The sequence below is a fragment of the Parasteatoda tepidariorum genome, chromosome 8 (genome assembly GCF_982258835.1).
Source record: "Parasteatoda tepidariorum strain Cologne lab strain chromosome 8, Ptep-v5.0, whole genome shotgun sequence".
Classification (NCBI taxonomy): Eukaryota; Metazoa; Arthropoda; class Arachnida; order Araneae; family Theridiidae; genus Parasteatoda; species Parasteatoda tepidariorum.
In genome coordinates, this window is record NC_141762.1 from 38586083 (window position 1) to 38609613 (window position 23531).

At 27.7% G+C, this 23531-nt stretch overlaps 1 long non-coding RNA gene across 1 annotated transcript; it reads right to left on the reverse strand.

The window, feature by feature from the left end:
- Nucleotides 1–10107: 10107 nt before the first annotated feature.
- On the reverse strand, nucleotides 10108–19857 carry LOC147806097 (uncharacterized). Its single transcript, XR_015428708.1, has 2 exons — nucleotides 14127–19857; nucleotides 10108–10255 (listed from the first exon to the last, which is right to left on the reverse strand). It is a non-coding gene; the product is annotated as an uncharacterized LOC147806097 (long non-coding RNA).
- Between the last annotated feature and the right edge of the window lie 3674 nt (nucleotides 19858–23531).

Here is a 23531-nt window from a genome sequence, read left to right on the forward strand (position 1 = left end):
TAAGGTTGAAACAATTTTTCTGCTTGCTCGAGCTTCCTAAAATCAATTAACGCAAAGAAAATGTTTGATATTAAAAAAAGTGCCAAATATTACATTGAAAAAAATTTTTTTTGACCTCTCACAATATTAAGTACTTTGGACAATATGGGAGATCCGATTAAGTTCCCTCTTCAGGAGCCGATTTACACATTATGGTGCCCATGAGAGTCGCAGGGGTCGAGTCTATTTGCATAGTCACAAAATTTCAGACATAAGAGGGAAAAAAATTCCTAATTCTGCTAAGTACTTTCAAAAAGATTTATTACTTTTTATCTTTTTCTTGTTTTTAACTTTCAATAAATTAAATCGATGACTTTGTAACAAGAAATTTGATTTTTATTTATCTGAAAAATTTTAAGATATTTCTAAATATCGAGGGGGACATATACCCATTTCCATTATGCTGCTGCTGGATACAAGTTTCTAAGGAGCATACTTTTTTTTTTTTTTTTTTAAACAGAATTAGAGAAATGTAGAAGGGAAAAAAAATTCTCGTTGTTTCGCAGAATTCTAAAAATATTTTTGAAGTAAAAAAGTTCAAGAACAGGTATTTTATTTTATAACCATCGTTGAACAGCCGACCCAATTTTTAGGTTCACAACTGCTAATGTTCAACTCCGTAGTCTTGTAATGTTGAACCCAATGAAGAAAACAAGGGAACTCCTGGATCAAGTATTGGGAGAAATTTCGCCATGGTGGAATACTTTTAGATGGAACTAACCAGCATTTGAGTAACATGGTGAGGAAGACCACGAGAACCTCTTACGGTTACCCTGGCGGCAAAGGGACGATCCGTCTACCACTGTGGTCGGTGCAAGCCGGATGCGGATTCGTATCGACCAGCCTTCACTGAGAATCGAACCCGGCTCACCTCATTGGACGGCTAACGCTCTATCCCCTGTGCCATCGCGGCTCAAGATCAGGTATTGTTCTAGAATAAAAGATACTCAGGTTGAGGTTAAACGAGTATAGCACTAATATGTTTTTACAGCGTACCTCGATAGATTTAGATAGAGATAATTTGTAATTGCTTTAAGGAATAGTTATTTTGTATCTGTGATAAAAAAAAACAACGTAAATAGTTTTTAAAGGTCAGCTAAAAAATACAAAATTTTTTTTTTAATACGATTGTGTTATTGTAAGATTTCCCCCCCCCCTCAACTTTTTGTTTTACTAGGAGACTCCCTTCCCGCTCGCTCCGGTCACCAACCCTCTCGATTACTTCTTATTCATCATTGCTTCGTTTTTCTCTTAAAAGTCGATATTTTTTAAAAAAAAAAGGATAATTTCGATTGTTAATTAAACATGTGATTATTGTAATTATTAGCAAGAACATTTTGTTTAGATTTTAATCGTAACGAAATAAACGATTATTTGGATCTGAAAAATAATCAACTGAATTTGAGAAGGAAGTGTAACGTGGAAAGTGTGACACAATACGAAAAAGTAAACGAGAAATATTTTACTTGCAAATGATATGTAACGATAAGCTTATATCATTAAAAAAATTCTAATTGGAAATTTTATCTCTCTTAATTTAAGTTTTCATGTTTTTAAAAATTTAATTATAAATGTTAAGATTTTTATCAGAATCTGTTTCTTTCATTTTTGATTGCAGCTCTAATTTTATAAGCTCGAGATTATTAAATAAAAATCTCAAGAAATGTAAATCACATTTCCTTGATAAATAATCACCGCTTAAAGGAAAAAAAAAGAAAAAAAAGAGAGAATTCCCAAAAATACCCATTTGGAAATGAAATAATTCTTAAACAAATTATAATTTACAAAAAGAAAGAAGAAAGAAAACTAGCGTTAAATTTATAAATAAAAATGCCCCTTTCAGAATGGATTAAACTAACTTTTCCTAACTGGATTAAATAGTTGTTGTCGTTGTCGCTGACCATTAAGGTAGAGGGAGTGCGATAGTTCTGGTTTTCCAGTGGCGCCATCTATTGCTAAGAATTCGACTTCTGCCAACTCAAATTTTAACATGTGTGTACGTCACAACCGTTTATAGGGCAGACCCATTTATGCCTACATTCATTCATCCACAGATTGTAATTTTGACCTGAACCAGGTTACGACCAACCTCCAATTCAGTACCCCGGAGGTATAATTTGATATGGGAATATGGAGGACTTCATGACCCTACAGATTTAACGTGTCTCAGTCACCATTTACTACACGGGAAGTTCGTTCTCACGAACGTGAGCCCACCGCTCTGCCAATCCGGCTATCCCGTCCCAATATGTTGTTTTAAAAGATAGATATAATATGCTTCCATTTCTGAAGTTGGAAAGAAAGATTAATAATAAAGCAGAATAAAATTATTTAAAAATTACGTTTTTTCAAGTCGATTAAAAGCAAGAAGATAAATTTTTATGTCACGCCTAAAACTAAAAGCCTGGGGTCTAATATTTTCAAAAAACGTCTGGGAATTTTCAGCAGTGATAAAAGTTTATTACGAAATGATGCACCCTACGATTTTCATTTTAGAGGCGAAAAAGAGAAAATTATTTTTCCTTTATAGTCTACTTACAAAACGAAGTTTTATTATACTTTATTATTTTTGTGTGTTTGGTGCTTGTTGTTTTGTACATGCCGGGAAGTGGTCGAAATTTCGATTGGTGATAAATATTGCTTTCAAGATTTATGAAACTATTGTGATTTATATAGATGTGATAGCACACTGAGAAAAAAAGTGTAGCCAAGAGTACAAAAATGTGGTAAAATAACTGTGTTTCTTTTGGTAAAATTAACAATGAAATACAATTTTATAACATGTGATAAAATTTGGTAAATGTGGTAAAATTTAGTAATTTTATCATGATACCTTAGAGAATGGTATAGAAACCATTTATTTGGTTAAATTTACATTAAGTTTTGAATATTTTAATAAGTCTGTGGTAATAAGAACGATAATTTTGAAAAAAAGAATTTACATTTAACCGTTATCACAGGAACCGGAAAAATTACCAAATGAATGGCTTGAAGTATAATACCGTATATTTTGGTTTTATTGACTAAAAATGTGTTTTTTTAATTACTTTCTTAAAATTTTTTTAAAACTAAAAATGTCATTACCATACAACATGGTAATTTCATCAGAATTTTTATCTCTTTGCATAGAGCTCAGATTTTAATTTAAGAATTCTAGATAATCAGAACGTGAACAAAATTTCCATGGAGATGAATTCTTTTTGTAGCGGTGTAGTAACGATTAGAAACTGCGTTAGTAACAGTTGCGAAGCTTCAGTAGAGATTTGAATTCCGTAGCTAGTCAGAAAATAGTTGAAATCTCGGCAAGACCGCCTTCGTATATATACTAAAGCGAGTTAAAAAGTGGAAGAAAAAATAACTATCGGAAGCCAAATTTTATCGAAATCCAATAAAGAATATTCTTTATCAGAAGAAAAAAACACATATTAAAAAAAATGAGCAACAGTTAATCCAAATTACGTTGTTTCATACAAAGACCTCAAACTGAACCACTTGAAATCAAATTAAAGCCGATAATTGTAGTTTCGAAATCATGTCAAAGCCTATAATTGAAGTTTGATGATTGAAGAGGCTTAAACTTTTGATAACACTGATACGTAGTAAAAAACCTTCTGAATGAAAAGAGTCTTTGAAAAAGAATTATCAAAAATGAAAGTAATGAAGTAAGCGGTCTCACATTATTTAGTTAATTCCCAAAGTAAAGAAACTAAACGTACATTTCTTTGCAGCGAAATACGTTTTAGTTAATTGTTCGAAGAAAATTACTCAATATTAAGAGAGATTAAGAAATAGTCCTAAGAAGATTACAACAAAATGAAAGTTGCGTTAATATATGTGAACTCCAAACTTAGTTAATCTTTTCGCACAAATGCATAGCAGTTACAACAGTTTCTATTTTAATTATTTATGATTTACTAAATGTTACCTTTAAATCATTATAGTCATCTTAGGATAGCGGTTTGTAATCAATAAGGAGAAAAGTAGTTTTTAAACTTTCAGTACAAAAACACCATTGTTAGAAATGTTATGGTTTTTTCCGAAGTGTGCGATGTTGTCTAACCTTTTTAAATATACTGTAAAACTGCTCTTTGCTTTTTCTTTTCCATGTTTTCAAAAGGTTTATGATATGTAATATCAATAATAATAAAAAGAAACTGTCGCATATTTATGGCATCAATTATATTAGCCAATGGTATATATAAAAATTTGCAGTAAGTGTATAATTAATCAAAGCTTCAAAATTAAAAAATCTTCAGTTAGGAGCTGTTTGTCAGACGAAACTATTAATGAATAGCATCATTATGGAAGCATGACTAGTTTATAGTGAATTGAATTCTTGCAAATGACATCATCGCAGGTAAATCGTGGCATTTGTCGATTCAGAAGCCAATCAGGTTCGACACACACGCGTGACGTAGCTTACAGGCATTCATTTTAAATTTCATTTAAACCACATGGTTAGGCATGATCACATCACTTATTCTCAAGCTACAAGTACCCAATTTCTTTAAAGTTTAACTTTTTCTAAAACATAAGTATGAGGCCTTCATTAGTTTTTATTAATAATTAATTAAAACCAAGGACTTTTTCCTTTTTTTTAATCATGGTTCTCATTAGCAATATAAATTTATTGACGAATACAATAAGGAGATAAAAATTACAATGATGAGATAAAAATTACAATGACAATTTATTCACAATTATGATATGCTAAGTAACCATATTTATCTAAGCAGAGGAAGAAATAAAAAAAGATAGGCTTTATAAGAGCGATATCATTGCATCTATTTGGTTTCTTAACGTTGTTCTTTAAGTTACAAAAATCTGATAGCTATGGAATTGAAGTGCACGTTTACATATATATATATATATATATATATATATATATATATATATATATATATATATATATATATATATATATATATATATATATATATATATATATATATATATATATATATATATATATATATATATATATATATATATATATATATATATATATATATATATATATATATATATATATATATATATATATATATATATATATATATATATATATATATATATATTGGTGTGGAGAGAATGGGTAAGGTAAGTATGAAATAAAATCTTAAGAATAAAATCTTAATTTTAAAGAGAAAATCTTTAAATGGAAATGCACTTAAGAAAGTAGTAATATATAATTTTAAATTAGCATTTGCGTATATAATTTGAAATAAACATATAGTAATAACATTAATTCTTTTCTGGAATTCAGAGTATCGACTTCAAAGCCTCGTTAAAGAATATCTACTTTTATTTTTTTTTTAAAGTTGGAAAAAAGAAGGAAAGAATAAAAATCACTCGAGTGCATTTATTATTTTTCCGCTTAATGAATTTTAAGTAGTGAAGCAAGATGATTTTGTGATGTAAAATTCCTTTAATAAAAAAATAAATGTATGAAGAATGATGAAAACACTTTGATGTAATTCTTTTCAACCTAAAACTCATAATGGTACATTAATAGATAGTTTGAATTACGCTTAACTTTTTAACAATTATTTATTTCTCTCATCGACATGTATTCGATTTGTGATAAACACATGAAGTATAAATCACAAAAATAGCGTACTCATGGTATTTAACTGTTTGTTCAGGTGCAATCTTAAGATCATAATTATATATTTAGCTTTAATTAAGCAGAAACTTTTAGATTATTTTCTTTTAAATTTTAAAACTTTCAGATTTTAATTTTGTCTTCACTCCAGTATTCAAGGGACTTTTGAAGTATTTTTCACATTAAATAAAAATAAAGTTCATTTAAGCATTTATAAAATTAAACACAGAGAAAAACCTAATTCTTTCTGAGAAATTAGATGCTAAAAATTATTTATGATGAAAATTTTGGGTACAAGAAGTATACATATTACGAGTTGGAAATGAATGCTAAAACGAAGAAAAATAAAAAATTATGTAGAATTCTGAGAAAATCACTATTAAGGAAAGCGTGGTTAAAAAATAAAAATTAGTTTGATTGCTTGATGAAATTAGGAATTTTTTAGTCACATCAGCCTCAGTCATTATCAGCCTCAGATTTTTTAGCTAAAATATTAATTATGTATTTTTCAACTTCATTTCTTACAAGAATTCTAAAAATATATATTATAGGTGATGGTAACAGGGCCGAAAAACCTCTATTTTAAACAACTGGTTTCGTAATCTTAAATGTATGACCCTTTTGTTGTATTTTATAATTAAAACTCTTCTAATTCAATTAAATTCCTTTTCAGATTCTGTGATTATATTTACTTCGTAAATTCTGCATTTTTTTTAAAAGTTTTTAAATTCCTGCAATTGTTTTCAAAATTCACTTGAGAATAAATGCTTTTCAGATACATTAAACAGTCAGTTCATTAGGAATCATTCTTTTAAAAAAAGATTGAATAAGAAATTACAGTAAAAAAAGTATCACAATTTCATCACGCATCGTTTGAGATACCTTTCCAGGTTATACGAATGAATGAAAAAAAAAGGAAATGATGCTACATCTGAAATTTGTTATTCCATTTTTTTATAACCATTGAAATCATTGTCACGATAGTATAATTAATGAATATACGTGTAAGGAGGAAATGATATACTAAGTTCATTCATAAAATTCATCGGATTTTTTTTTCATAAATAAATTTGTGTTTCATTCTTTCTCACACAAAGGAAAATTTCCAGAGCATTTTAGATTTAAGTTTTATAAAATTCTATTCAATAACATCAAATTCTGAAAAGATAATAATTTTTAATCAATTGCACCATGCAGTGCATGGAATTAAAAAAAAATATTTGAGACCAAGATTTTTATCATTTTTAAAATTTATTAGGTTCTTCTTTTTTTAAACAACTAACGCAATAAAATATTGTATTTTCTGTAGTATGAGTATGTACAGTGTGGAAAAAATAAATAAAAAATAAATAAAACAAATAAAAGGACCACCCTGAATAACTTTTGATTTAATGATTTCACTTCCCGTTCTAGGACTCAATCTCAACAGTTCGAGGGGGTAACCTCAAATATGCTAATTATTTAGTAGAGACGATATTTTAAGTTACGAAATCAGACACAAAACGTACTTTCTCTGAATAAACATACCTTTTTGAATAAACATACCTTTCGGATTTCTGAAACCCGAAATATAGGTGTTAGCCATCTCAGAAATAAGGGTTCCCATTGTTTGATTAGGAGAGTGGTCCACAGTTTGAACTCATCAATGTTAATTTTATTTTTTGCGTATTTCGCCATATCTCGAGAGCTTTTTAAGCGAATTAAAAAAATTCTTTTTGAACATGAAGAACACAAGACTTATAAAACTTCCTGCCTATTAATTCTAAAAGCAAAAATTGAGTCAATGCTAACTTAGTTTCCAAAATTATTTTAGTTAACTCCTATGCAAAGTGCTTGATAATTTTTCTTTTAAACATTGTAGATTTTTTGTAGAAACTGTTGAATTTTATAGGTTATGTTGGATTGCAATAATTAATTTTACAGCAAGTGAATTCATTTATAAATATAGATAATTTATAATAAAAAAATACAAGTTTATTTAAACTATTAGAAAATAAGAAAGCAAAATTTTCATTTTTCAGTAGAGCATAGTTATAGTAAAATCATTAATACATGACATTTTGTTTAATTTTTTTACGAAACTTTATGTAACAAATATTTAATAAATCTCACATATAATACCGCTTATATCGTCATAATATCGTATATATCATCATTATGTAGTTCTATAATAAATATATTGATATAAATTTTCTGTTTTAAAAATGAAATCGTTCAAATAACTAAAGTATTTAAATTACATTCTTAAATTTTTTTTTTGCAGTTTATTTTAGCTGCACCGCTATAAATTTTTCGGAAAAATGGTTAAATAACAATTTATTTAATCGATTTTTCACCATATTCAAACAAAAAAGTCAAATAACCGTAAATGATATGGTATTTAAATTGTGATAAAACTGTGATAAAAACCGTTTACTAACTGCTTTCACGGTTAAACAACAGTTGAAATATGGTTAAACAATTGTAGCAGCCTTATGATACATATTATAAGCCTAATATCTCAATCTCATGACCGACAGAACGAGGATTCGTGTCTTAGTGTTGATATCAAAATATTTCCTCCATTCCCTTCAACATATGAAGAGTTTCCAGTGTCCTGCACTTCCCAATTTATGACCCTGGAACATTAATATACGATACTCTCATTCACACATAGATGGCAGCACCATAAAGATGCTTAACACAAAAAAACTAGTATTTCCCATCGTTTAGGATTGGCGAAACAACCAGATAAACTATTTATACCTCATTCCCCAGTTCATTTGATAAAACACAACTCAAGCACAACATAACCCCAATTCTATAATTCTTTACCATAAACTTAACGGTTAATTGAATGAACAGACTGCTGCTGGTTATTTTACAGTTATTTTAGAATCAAAATTCAAACAGTGTGGGTAAGGATGGGTACCATTTTTAATACTGTAAAGCTCTTTAAAAAACAACCTTTGTCAAGCGGTACTGGAGGCGGGAAGCTGAATGAGACAATGATCTTCTCTTTATTTTCTGATTGCTTTTTGTTTCTACTTGTTACATTTTGTTAGGTTTTCTGCCACTGGAAATAAAAAAAAAAATATTCTTCCCCAGTGCATGCATTACAAATTAAAAATGATTTTGATAAACTATTATTTTGATACCATCCCATGCAGCAGAGATAAGTATTAATTACGTGAAAATAACGTTAAAATGCCACAAGGTTTAGAGCAAAAAAACGTTTATTTAAAACGTTTTATTTCCGTTTCGAGTGGTAGTCTCGAATTAGGTAAAAAAGCGTTTATATTTGGGCTGTTTTTAACGTAAAAATGACGGATTTTTGCCGTTATTTTGACTAAGGTGAATTTCGTAACCAATTTTTAACGTATTTTTTACGTTTTTTTCACCAAACTATTTACGTATATTTTTGGTTCTATAAATTCGTTATTTTCACCAAGAATATTTACGTGTTTTTAACGCTTATTTTTATTAAAATAACGTACATTTTACGTTATTTTAACCAAAATACAAACGTATTTTATCCATATTATTTACGTATTATTAACGCTTATTTTGAGCTTTATTTACGCATTATTAACGCTTATATATCAATATTTTTAACGCTTATTTTGAGCTAGGTGAATTGATAAATTTTTCGCGAAAATTTAACTAAATTAATTTCAATTTATCGTAATTTTAACCGAATTGTTAACAATAGCATATTTTAAGTTTTTTTTTTTAACTAAGAAGGAAAGAAACCATTCCGTATTTTAATGTTTACGCTGCACTAATTACACTAAAAAATATAGCATTTACTTTTTATTTAAAAAAAAACTTTTCTTTTCGAACTAAAACAACGGAAAATAGCCGATATTCATGTTTTTTTTTTAGAATCCTAGAAAAAGCTTTTGTTTTTAATCTCACACTTTCTGTAAATTTTTACAATTCAAATTATAACTCAACGAATATGGAATGCAAATCTTTCTACCTCTTCACAGCAGCATACTAGTTTATTTATGAAGTTTCATGTCCCTCAGGAATTTTTTACATTTTTCATTCCTAAAAGTTTGTAATATAAAGAATTGGTAGAAGAAAAAATTACTCAATACTTACATGATTTTCAAAACCCATATGGAAAAAAAATATTTTTTTTTTAGTTTAAATTAATAATTAAGAAATCTACTGCTGTCCTGAAGTCCATGTTTCCAAATTGCTTGCTGGAAATTATCTACTCTTCTAGAATGCTTTTGGGTTCATTATTTTTTTTAAATGCATATATTTTAATTTTTAGCTTGAAAAATTTGACTAAAATTTACTTTAACACACACACGAAGTAAAAAAAAAAAAATATTGACCAAATTTACCATTTGATTTGTTTACTTACTAAAATTACAATTTTTCTAAGTCTTATGCTCGTAAAACTAAAATTTTTAATCCAGAAGAGCAGTTAACTAAATAATTTTAAATACAGAAAAAAACATTAAATCAAATAAGATTTATTAAGTTTTATTTATTTTACAACTATCATACAACATATTTACAATATATAGATTTACAATTATAACACATCGCCACAGATCTGAAACATTCATAACTTCTCCATCCCGCTGTTACTATCACCTCTTCACTGCAATGTTCCTGGAAAACAAATAAATATTTTAGCATATGAAAAAAAAATATACCGGACAATAATATTAAATTGTTACAACCAACAGTAGATTTCTAAAATGAAGCAATACTGACTAGATAAAATACAGTTAAATAAAAAATTTTAAAAAAAATATTAAAACTGTTTATTATTTTCATGGAATTTCTACTAAGTATATATCGATTGAGTACATCCAAATACTTAGATATAAGAAAATCTATTTTACAAATTTTAGTCACATATTACACAACAAAATTACATACATATACAGCACAAATCTGAATTAGAATATTTCATAATTTTTTTTCATCCTAACTAAATCTTACATTGAAGCCAGCAGTAAGTTATAAACAAAACATAAAATTATTTTTCGTGTGGCTTTGAGGAGAACTCCTCCAGAGTTTTAGTCTGGTGCTGTTGGCTGCTTTGGTAACAAGTAAGAGCACATTTCTAATAGGGGAACAATGAAGGAATAAAGGTGTCAATTGGTTTACCCACGCTGACCTAAAATCAAGACAAAACTATTCACAAAACACTCCTATTTGAAATTACTTTTTCTCATAACCGCAGTACTTGCCACGACATGTGCCCATTGTCAGGTAAAGTACTCCTAAAAGCTGCCCTATACTTTCTGTTTATTTACTTATCATCAAAATTTTATTTTCCTCTCTCATTCTTTTCATTTTTTTATTGCTCCTTGGCTGCAATTTTCATTCCTCTTCAGAATATTTTGCAAGAACTTTGTAGTTCAGAAACACAATTCGATTAGTTTCAGTTACGTAATTTTTAATTTCTCATTTATTAAAACAGTAAAAATACTATGCCTTTTAACACTAACAGTATCTTTAATATACAAAAGGAGTAATTTTAACAAATTCAGTAATTTGTTAAACTATATATTATTTAGTTCAAGTGAAGAATTACATTTTACAATTGCCTCTGTTAAAGCTTTTTTAAACAAAAAATGTTTATTTTGAAAATTCTTTAATTTCTGTAAAATCGCTGCTAAAATGTAACACTTTACTCCAAAATACATTAGAAAGCTGTTTGGTGATATAGAAATTCATTTCCACAACGGAATTCTTAGTAATGGTGGGAAAAATAGGAAGGGTGGGAAAAATAGGTTCTGTGTTCCTTGACCCTAGTGTGTTACAATCAGGTTGCTTGGGGGCAGTAAAAACTTTATTTGTTTAAACCACTTAAAAAGGACTGGATAAAAAAATTTCAAAAAAAAACTTCACACACAAAACACAGTTTTTGGAGAAATATTTTAATAAATATTTCTTCGAAAAATGTGATTAAATGAAAGGAACACAATGGTGTTAGTTAATTGTAGCAACATGACAGAATGTTTGGAGTAATGCAGTATAGCAATTTTGGACTATAAAAACAATTAGGAGGAACAGCCTTAAACTTAAAATTGTTTCAAAAAATAATAATTTTATGCTTGGAACTAATTAGAAATTATCTTTTTTAATGCTGCATATATATATATATATATATATATGAGCAAAACAAAATTACCAACTTTCCACACCCTTGCAAAAAAATAAAATAAAAATTTTTTTGAACAAGTATAGAGCAGATATATCAAAATTTTTTTTAACTTATTTAAAGATGTGAAAAGAAATATATATTTTTTTGTCAAACTGTAATTCATATAGTTTGTAGTAGTGATAATTTTCATTGCATGAACTACTTAACTTACAAGTTTTCTGCAATATTAGACATTTAACGTAAATTTTACTTAATAGTTTTTGTTAAAATAAAAAGTTGGAACATAAGTATGCTAAATGTATACAGTAAAATGCAAGAAAATATAATAAATTAATGAAAACTAGTCAGTCTAACTCTTTTAGAGAAAAGTAAGCATTTTTTGCAACCTTGATATACACAATGAATCGTGTTTCAAAGCATTTTAATCATTAATACTTCAACACCAAATAATAAACACAAAAACATTCACTTGGAAAAATAAGATATTTAAATAAAAGATGTTTTCAAACAGTATGAAATCAAAAATTTTTTCATTTAATGTAAGCATAATAATATAGTGCAGAAGTTATTGAAAAAAAAAAAACTTTATAAAAATAAAGTGATAATATCATAGACAGATATATCATATAAATAGAAAATATCATATGTATAGTCATAGATATAAAATCATTGATTAAAGTTAACAATATTGAAAGTTCAATTTCTAATATGCGGAATTGTAGAAAACTGCAGATGTACACAAAATATATATATATATATATATATATATATATATATATATATATATATATATATATATATATATATATATATATATATATATATATATATATATAAACATATATACAATTGGCTTATTTTAATTAAAACAAGGATAATTTGAAATCTTGTGGCAGAATGTTTTTGAGCTATCTGCGACTAAACTCTCCAGCACTAAGATCTAATTGCAAAATACTTTTAATACAAACAAACATATATGTTGCTAATTTAAAATGGCAAATATGCTGTGTTAACAAAAAATAATAATAATGATTTTCTTAATTTAACACGAAATAATTTTTTTTTAATATTATGGGTGATATTCTCACATTTTGTTGGTAGGAAGAAACACACTTTATTAACTTCTTCGCATTTTGTAAATAATCATCACAATAAAAAAATATTAAATATCATGAAATCCGTAGTAGCAATTGCCCCCCCCCAAAAAAAAATATATGATGTAATTACGTAAATTGGACTCCTGAAAAGCGTGTTACACTTTGAAATTAGGTTGTAATAAATAATATCGTATAAAAAATATCTGATTTAAAATTTAAGGAGAAATCAACATCTATAACTTCTAAAAATTCAATAGAATTTAAAAAAAAAAAAAATAGATACTCAAATGCTCGATTCGAGTTTTCCATATTGTTTAAATATATCAAGATGGTTAAGAACCAAATGAAAATCAATATCAATAACTGCCGAAAATACTATCAAAACATTACGTCGATTTATGATACTATCGGTGAAAATTGAGCGTGTCAAAAACTGATTATCTAAATGCATGATTCAAATATTGCATGTTCAAATATTTCTGTAAAAAAGAAAAGTAATATTTTCTTCTTTTCAAGAGAAAAATCTTTCTGCAAGAGATCTGTAAAATTTTGCAACAATGTCGCCGTTTCGCTGCGATTCTGCCACGGAGATTTGAAATACTGAGCAATATGCAGAAATCTTAATTCCCCGAGAATTTCTAATTGATGTTGTTTATTCATTTTAATGTTTGCCAAATGTTTGGTTTGAGTAGCCTTAGCCTTTGAGGGATTCATCAATCTGCATAATCGCTGAAGAATTCTCAAAAGCAAAATAGAAGTTTCAGAATTTGTTTGAACTTATGGAGGACTATGAATAAAAAGACTAATTTAATGCAGATAAAACACATTTTTTTTTTAAGTGTCAGTGAAATAAAACATTGGAACAGCAAAAATAGTGGTGGTAAAAACAGTAACAGTTTACCATTCTACTTGATACTAACGATGAAACTTACACCAGAAACTTCTATTATAAATTAGTTGAATAGTGCAAAGGCTGATGATTGTGCATGAAATAATTAGGATTCTACAGTACATGGAAAATATATTTACAATATATGATAATTCATTTCAAGAGACAAATTTTTGAGTACTTTTATTTGTTGTTATTGAAGCATGGGCAGCCTATGTAAACAATGTTTAATTACTTTTTTTAATATCAGCAAAAGTAATCTGAAATAATTTTTAACAATTGATTTGATCATGTTTATAATTTCACGAATTTTTTTACCCATTTTTAAGCACAAGAAAAAAGGAAACAATTCAAATACAGTTATTTCTTTAGACATACTTAATTCAGGTACCTTCAAATGAGACTTGATGGAGGTTCATTCTCAAAGCTAGATCCTTTTCAAAGATCTTCCTCAGAAGTACATCAATAGATTATGAAAAAGAAAATTCATTCAGTTAATACGTTCAAAAACATAGAAATAATTCAAACATATTTTGTTTTGTTTATACGGGCACATTTATTATTCAGAACTAGAGAAGTAAGGAGTAATGGTTTGGCAGAATGTTAGCTAAAAAAAATGGTGAAATGCAGAATATATTTTTATAGCAATATTTAAAAAAAAAAAAATTCATTAATAAATATTTTTTACGAATAAATAAGTTTATTTATTATTGGAAATTACTCCATGCTTATCTATATTAGTGGAATGGGCTAAAGGAAAAACAAAAAACTAAACCAGAAATACTTAATAAAGTTATGAAGTAAAATAGAAAGAGAAAAAAAAATTATCATAATTGTTACAACAAAACTTCCATGCTAAGAATAATATTTTTTGTAAAGCAGTATCCATAAAGCAACATTAACTAAAATATAATATATTAGAAATATGTTATTAAAATGCTGTGTTATCTTAAAAATGCTAAAAAAAAAACAAAAGATTATATACAAATGTAAAACAGAAAAATCTATTTTAATTCTCAAAATGAAATTTTAAAGCTTTACATCTCAGTCTTTCCAATTATCATATTTTCCAGATAAGAATAAAGATAATAGAAACATTCTTAATTACTGTGTCATACAGTTAATAAAAACAAAGTTTTTTAGAAATGTAAAAAGCTAGGTAAAAACCAAGACAAAAATTGTTTAAAAGAAAAATTTAGCAATAAAAATTTCAATTGAACTTTTTCACCTAGCAAGGGTCTGTCTAGGTTTTTCTGATAGGTACCTATTTTATGAAAATTTAGACATAATTTGTGAAAAATTAAAAACTACATTAAAAAATCAACACAAAAATATGGATTTATCGCTTCTTAAGGAATACAAAAATAAAATTATAAGAAAAAGTATTTTGTGAAACTAATGTTTTTTCTAAAGTTGAATTTGTGAAGGTACTGCTAAACGGTAGTAAATTTGGCCTTGACAGACCTCTGCCTAGGCATATTTTTAGAATACAGTGACTATAAAAGAATTAAAAAAGTTTTAAACAGCAATGTAAATTTAAATAAAAGCTTGAATAAGAATAATTCTAAAGATAATTTAATATTGAAAATTACTGCAATTATTTTCCATATCGTTTTAGCTGATAAATTTCAAAAACTGTTTCAAAAATAAGAAGAAAAATTTCCAGTAAATGTTCAACTGGGTGTTTTTTTTTCCTTTTAAAGATATCATGTTGCAAAATAAATAGTCAAACAACTATTTTGTCCATGTGAGATTTTCTCTTGCAATAGCTTGTTAAAATGATACTTCCACGACATTTTGGTTGAAGAACCATCTGCTATAGACTCTTGTAAAATTTACACCAATCAAGCGTGTTTAACCCTTGGTTCTTTAAAAAGGTAAAGTTAAAAGAAAATGCCACTACTCAACTTTTTTAAAAATGCAACAACTAATAGTTTTTATACTTTATAAGACAATAGTAGGTAAGTAGATAAGACAGCTCAAATTAATAACAATATGATAGGACTGTTTCACACATAACACTTGTCTCGTCTCATTTGCTAATAAAAATGCCATCTCGTACTGAGTAGGCAAAACAGTAAGAAAAATGCCCGTATCATGATCTGCCGGTGAATAATCACTATATCTTCTAAGCAACTTCCACGCAGCAACCAGGAGGAACTAAAAAAAATTAACGAACGGAGATCAACTTGAAGAGTATAACTCGTAGCTACCTTTCGCACACCTTTACATATTCTTTTAAAAAGTTAGCAGTTAGAAATCTATTTGGTGCCTGGACGATAGCAGTTGGCATAACTGCTCACAATACAGAAGTAACCCTAATAGGGAATTAAAAGTTTAATGAGTATTTCTATGTTGTTACCTATGGATAAATATTTATAAACTTCCAGCGGTCCACGAAAAATTAAGAAAATATCTCAGAATGGGACTAACTCAGAGAATATAAGTTGAAGCAACCCTCAGGAAAACTTCTACATACTTCTTTTAAAAATTTTTGCAAAGTACAAAATATATATATATTTTTTTTTTGTTTCAACATTTTTAGTTGGCACAATCTAGTTCAAATAGGGAAACATCCCCTTTTATTTGATTCATAAAATCAGGGGAGATCTCTATAAAAGGAACAATGGCAGAATAATCAGCACGTCTTGGCAACTTCTGGTATCGGAGAAACTGAAAGAAAGTTAAAAAATCACAGAAAGGGACCAACTCGAAAGATATAACTCGTAACCATTTGGCAAACATTCATGTTTTTTTCAAAAAAAATTTCAAGTTTATATCTATTTGGTAGCTTGGCTATTGTAGTTAGTGTGACAGGTTAATATATGGAAATATCCCCTAAAATTAGTGAAACAGAAAAATTTACATTATAAATCTAGCTAAAATTCTTTTCCACTCCGGAAAATTAGTTTATCATCACCTGTGGCAGAATAATCAACAGGTCTTGGTAACTTCCAGTGGCTATCATCACACTGAAAACAAAACATGGGAAGAAACTCAACAGGGTATATCTTGTAGCCACTACCCCCTGGCAAACCTCTACAAGTTTTCTTTTATAAATGTATGCAAGTTTGAAATCCACAATAGTTGGCGCAGCAAATCACAGAAGGAAAATATCCCCTCTACTCATATTTTGGTGTGTAAAGTCAACCATGATTAATGACATTTAAGTATTATCTTCAGAATAATGCTTATAATTGTTACTTTTTGTTAATTGTTATTTATTATAGCAACAAAATTTGTCAGGTGAATAAAATAATGCAGCATTAATTTAATAATTTTGATAATTAAAGCTTTAAAATAGAATTTTTTTTTACATAAGATCGCAACTAGTTTAACTCAGTATTTCAGATTAATATTCCTTGATTAAGCTTAGGTACCATCAGAAAACTTTCCAAAAATTCATGATTTTATTAAAAATATCTTAACTGCATAACAATCGTATATAACGGGTCTGTGTTTCGTCTCTTTACATTAAGCACAGTAAATGAGATTCAACAAATTCTCTTGTTTTTTTTCCAAAATCGTTACGTTTTGTCATAGTTTGTTAAACTTCGCAAATGATAGGCTTAGAATATTTGTGTTTATTTCAAGCAGAATTAACTACAATAATTATTTACTTTTTTTGACAGTGAAGCATTATAATGAATTAACATTCTAAAATAGTAATAATTAAAGTAAGGAATAAAAGAACTTACCATTGAATTCGGCGTATGTAAACACACGCGTGCAACAATGTAAATAAATGTAGGGGTAGCTAGTGTAGGGGTAGCAATCCTTGTGTAGAACTTGCTCCCACGGAAAAGGAGTGAAAAGTTGAAACTTAGTATCGTTTAATCCACTTGTAAAACAAAAACTCAAATAACTGAAAGCAATGTGGAGAGTACTTTTGAATCTATATTGTTAATCAATTTTTTCTCTATTTTTGATTTTTCTTCTTATTTTTCTTATTATTATTCTAATTAAACCTGGAATAAAATGCTACATTGTAGAATAACTTTCATATAATATTTTTAAAAAAGTTAAATAAAACTGTCAAGCTTTTTTTTAAAAAATTATTACTATTTTACCTGATGACTTAAAGAAAAATGGAATTATATTGTTATGTAATGTTATTTTCATTGCAGAGATATAATAGTATTTTATTTTTACTAGTATAATATTATTTGAATAGCTTGTACATAAAAAAACTCGATTTTAATGCTTTTTATAATTTTCATGAATTCATAAAAATTGCTGTTTTATGCTCTGGAAATGTAAAATTATTATAACAATAATTTATTATTAAAAGATAAACATGAATAAATATTATAAATTAAGATCACTGATTCGTAAGACATACAAGATTATTTAAAATACGTGATTATTTATTTTAAAACTTTACACTTTTTTGCTTCCTCTAACCAGGAACTTCATATCCAATCGTTAGGAATTAGAGGATCGTACTATAGTAATTTAACTAAATGAGACATTAATTATGTTATATTTTAAAACTGTAAAACTAACAATATACATTGATTTTTTTGTGCATCATATAGGCTGATCAATGAACCATAAATTGTAGGATTTCCATTTAATCCGAAATGAGAGTAAGAAAGATATTGTAGAATACATTCTACGTTAGGTCTTCCATCAAATCAAAAAGATTTAATCTAACTACATCCACCAATGTAAAAGTTTTATCGATTAACATAATATGGGATCAACATGTACATTTATTTATCTCTGGTTAATTTTAATTATTATATCATGATTACATGTTATTTCTCAAATTTCGTGCTTATTTTTTGTTTTTCTCGTCTGCGTAGGTGAAGATTTTACATACATTAATTGGCATGCATAAAGGCATGGTCTCACGATTTAGGTATCATTTTTAGTTGTTGGTGATGACCGTGTTAAAAATAATAGTTTGAAAAAATTAATAAAATATTTATTACATAAAAAAATACACATTTAAATAAAAAGCACCTTTTAAATCACGATTTCATTTGGAGAAAAGAAAAAAAAAGAGGTAATATCATGCATTTGAAAACTTGATTATAACAATAAGGGTAAAAAAGGGTGTCAAGTTGTTAACATTTCTAGTGGATCAAGTTATTTTCATATAATATATTAAAAATTTTATATTTAATTTCAGCTGGAAGGATCCATTTTCGTTAAACGTTCCGTTTCCCTCTTCAGTGCTTTAGATAAAAAAAAAAAGTAAATTCTTATGAATCTGTTTTTTCGCTTGCTGATATTTGTCTTCATTTTAAAAGCAATGTATGTATACATTAAAAAGATTTTGTTGAAATTTTATTCCCAGATAACACAGTGTAAACAGATAATGTGTCAACGAATTAATGAAGGTAGGAGTTTTAGTTACGTCGCACTAGAGCTGTACATTAGGCTTATCATCCATTTAGACTTAAATCTGAAGGGGTAGGAAATTTTCTCCAGATCCCTGTACATTTGGCACAGTAATGCGATCGACCACAGGCCTCTCGATTCCACAGATTTTAATAGCACATATATCGCATGTACTCGGTGGTGTCGAGGATCGAGCACCGCCCCCGTCAAGGACTAGAATGGCCCTTAAAACCCCTATTAACCGGGAACTAAGCTTAAATGAAAAAATCTTGGTCAAAAAACAAAGAAAAAAATTTGTCGCACTGATGTCAAAATATGAAAAAAACAAATATTTAATTTCTCTCTTCTTTTTTTTCTTGCTGTTGTTGTTAATTTACGTTGCACTAGAGCTGCACAATGGGCTATTGGCGACGGTCTGGGAAACATCCCGGAGGATGATCCGAAGACATGCCATCACAATTTTGATCCTCTGCGGAGGGGATGGCACCCCCGCTTCGGTAGTCCGACGACGTGCGCGCGAAGTCGAGCACTTTACGGTAGCACAGTTTAACGAGGACCAATACCGCACACCCTCGGTCCCTACGCAGACTGATCCAAGTGGCACCCGCACACTGACCGCAGTCAGTGATGTTTGACTTCGGTGATCTGTTGGGAACCGTGTCTTAACGATCAGTCCACTGCGGGACCTTTTTTTTCTTCTTAAAGGTGTTTTTTTTTTTTTTAGTCTATGTATTAGCATTGCAAAATTTAGGTCTTAACTTAACTTCAATTTTTGAGGAACTTTCTCTTTTCCTTACTTAATTCCTTTTCTTTTTTATTTATATGATCTAAATAATTAAAAACAATTTATTTAACTTCATTAACTATTTAAAACCTTCCAAGCATTGTGTCCCTAGGTAAATTTTACTAAAATTCCCTGTTATGTAACATTATTGCCCGATATGATAAAAAAAAAAAAAAAAAAAAAAAAAAAACAGACTATTCAATGCAAGAAAGCCTAAAACTGACAGCTCGGAAAAATAAACCGAACTAACGCTCTAACTATTTTTAAAAGTACTTCAATTTCACATACACAAAAACTCACTCATAAATAATATTTTGCAAAGAAATAAAGAATTATCATTACTTGCTCTTATAAAAAAAATTATTTTTCTGACATTACGACAAAACTTACAATTATTATTTATATTTTATGCTATTTTATATTATTTTTTATATTTTATAAATTTATATTATTTTTTACTATTTATGATTTTCATAAATAATTTACTTATTGCAATTAAGATTTTATAATTAAGCAATTTCCAGATTATAAAATTCAAGATTCAAAGCAAAATTTAATAAATTTGTAAAAACGTTGTTGTGTGTAAAAACGTCTTTTAATAACAACCAATATTTTAAAACTTCCCACACTAAATTTTATTACGAAAACTAATTATGAGAATTATCTTTTTACCTGTTGTTTGATATGTATTTTTTTCTTTTCATTAATAAATATTGTATACATTAAAGAATCAAGATTGATAAATTTTTCAAAATACTTTAATTCTATTTTTACAATTTATGAAGTTTTTGGAAGGAAAAAAAAATTTAATCAGTATTTTAAAATAAAGTAAATGTCTCTTTCATGCAGTAAGAACATGGAATTTAAAAGTAGACACATTTCTTAGCAATTATTTTGAAAAAACTTATATACGGTAAGCGATTATTGCAAAGTAAGAAATTAATAAATAAATGTTAACAAAATTAACCAAAAATAATCGTTTCTATTTCATGTTGATTGAAGTAGAAAATAATAATTAGAATATTGTATATTATAAATTATTTTTTATAAACTCGTATGGCGAGAGATAATTGCTATATAAAAAAAAAAGTGAATCAATTTTTACATAATAACAAAAAATAAATTTTTTAAATTAAGATCTTTGAATAATAATAATTATTAGTATTCGCATATTAACATCCCACTCTAGAGTAGGCTCGAACCTAGGACGCCGTAGACTTGAGGCGAACGCTGTAACCACTACCCCACGACTCTTGTTCTGGACAGAGATAATTTAAATTTAAGTATAATGTGTTTTTACGTTATGTTCGTTGCATGTCAAGTAGTGGAAAATTTTTACTTTATTCAGTATTTTGGAAAATTTCTTAATTTTCATCATAGTTTAGTTATATAAGAATTAAAACTCATAGTTCCCTTGTCAGTTACTGATAATGAGCCGACTCAATATTATCAACAAGCAAATATTTATAACCAGTTTAATAAAACAAAAATAATTATAAGTATTAAAAATTAAATATGAATTGTAATGAAAATCTGCAATGTTCAGTTTATTCGAATTCAAGTGAGACGTAAAAGATTATCTTTCTTGGGCTCTCACAGGTTCATCATTTTTGCTTGAAACATTTTTACCACTAAATTTACGTTTATAATCCCAAACAATTAACGTAAATATAACTATGCAACAAAACGTCAATTTTTCGTTAATAACACGTTTTTAAAAAACGGTCAAAAAATGGATAAAATGTACACGTTAAAATAACGTATTTTAAGTACGTATTTTTAACGAATTATTTAAAGGGAAAATTGATAACGTTAAATTGACGTAATTTTAACGTATACGTTTTAACGAATGAAGAAATGGTGAAAATCATTACGTGAAATTAACGTAATTTTAACGTATGCGTTTTAACGAATGAAGAAATGGTGAAAATCATTACGTGAAATTAACGTAATTTTATCGTATACGTTTTAACGAATGAAGAAATGGTGAAAATCATCACGTGAAATTAACGTAATTTTAACGTAAACCCAAAACCTTATAACGGACGAACGGATTTTTAACGTTTATTTGCCCTTTCATGCTGCATGGGATATTAATAAGCTGAGTAGCTACTGTGGGTATGTTTGGGGAAGAAAAGTAAAGTAAACAATTTAATTACTTTCTATAGAAATTAATTTTGTTTTTAAACCTGGTTTTTTGAATGCCTTATGATTTTTCCCATAAAAGGTTATTTACCCCGTTTTATAAGGCTAATCTCAAAAAGTCATTTTGTTCCTAGAAAACATCTCAAGAAGTTTTCCATTCCAAATCTGTCATTGTTCGCGAAGAAATTGCTGGAAAAATCAAAGCAAAAATAATTGTAACCACATAGCATATTGAATTAGCCTTTAAGAAAAGTAATCTTTTGAGACAACAATACGCACCAAAGCTGAACAAATGAAAAAAACCTAATCAACTTTTACATTCATATAATACTCAAGATGTAAATATTAATCTGAATGGGAAAGAAACATTCTCTTTCTGTTCGTAGAAAAGTATTTAATAGTAATTGCCTATTTGTTTTTAATGCGCATTTCATGAAGAAAAAAATGTAAGCAGTAAATCATCAACTTATTTTGTTTGATAGAGAAATAAAATTTTTATCTATTTTATTGCTCTTAATTGTTTGGCTGCCAAAATGTTTGAAAGAAATGCGGAATTCATTAATTTGTCTTTTAGAGAGGTCAATACCGATCTAATTAAGCATTTGAAATGCTCAATTCAAGAGCCTCTCTTCAAAATGGGTGCTTGCTTAGTCAAGGTTAATCTTGTTCATTCATTTTTTTCTCCGCCAAAGGGTGAAAAATGTTTAAGAATAGAATATAATTCATCATCATCAAATTGATGGTGTTCTTCAATCTTTTTTTGAAGTGCTTTCTGCAGTTTTGTATTGATTATAATTTTTTTTTTCATTCATGGCTGCTTGAATTATTATAAGAATGTCATATTATCAATCTTTTATTCATATTCACAAACAAGCAATACTACCCAACGGCTACCTCAGAATACGTTAAAGGTAAAATTTAGTTGTAACAATAGTTAATTTTTTTTTATGTTTACAATGTCGAGTGTCTAAAATTGCAAACAAAATCTTTCATTTAATAGATCTGTCAGTTGCATTGATTGTTGTTTCAAACCATTTTCGTTGCTCCAATACGGCTGTTGTGCTGTAGGGGCGATGAGTTTGTGATAAAAATTTTTTATAATTTTATTTACTGTAATTTTTACTTAAAACACTTATCTAATTTATTAAACTTCGAAGAATTTTTAATTAAGTATTTAAATTTGTCTGAAAAATATTTCAGTATTAAGAAAAAATATTAATTCATCACACGGAATTTCAGTAAAACCATGGAGCATCAGTTATGCCATGGTCTAAGATATCATGATAAAATTATCAAACTATATCACATTCACCAAATTTTATCAGACATTATAAAACCATGTTTTACTGTCAATTTTTCCAAAATCATTACGAAATTGCTTTAATAAAAATTACTGGGCTTCTTGGTGCATGGTAAATTTTTCCATAATTCAGAAGTTTTGATCATACTTTTTTTCTCAGTCCGAAAAACATTATTGTTTGTTTGAAAAATTTTTTAGAATTCAT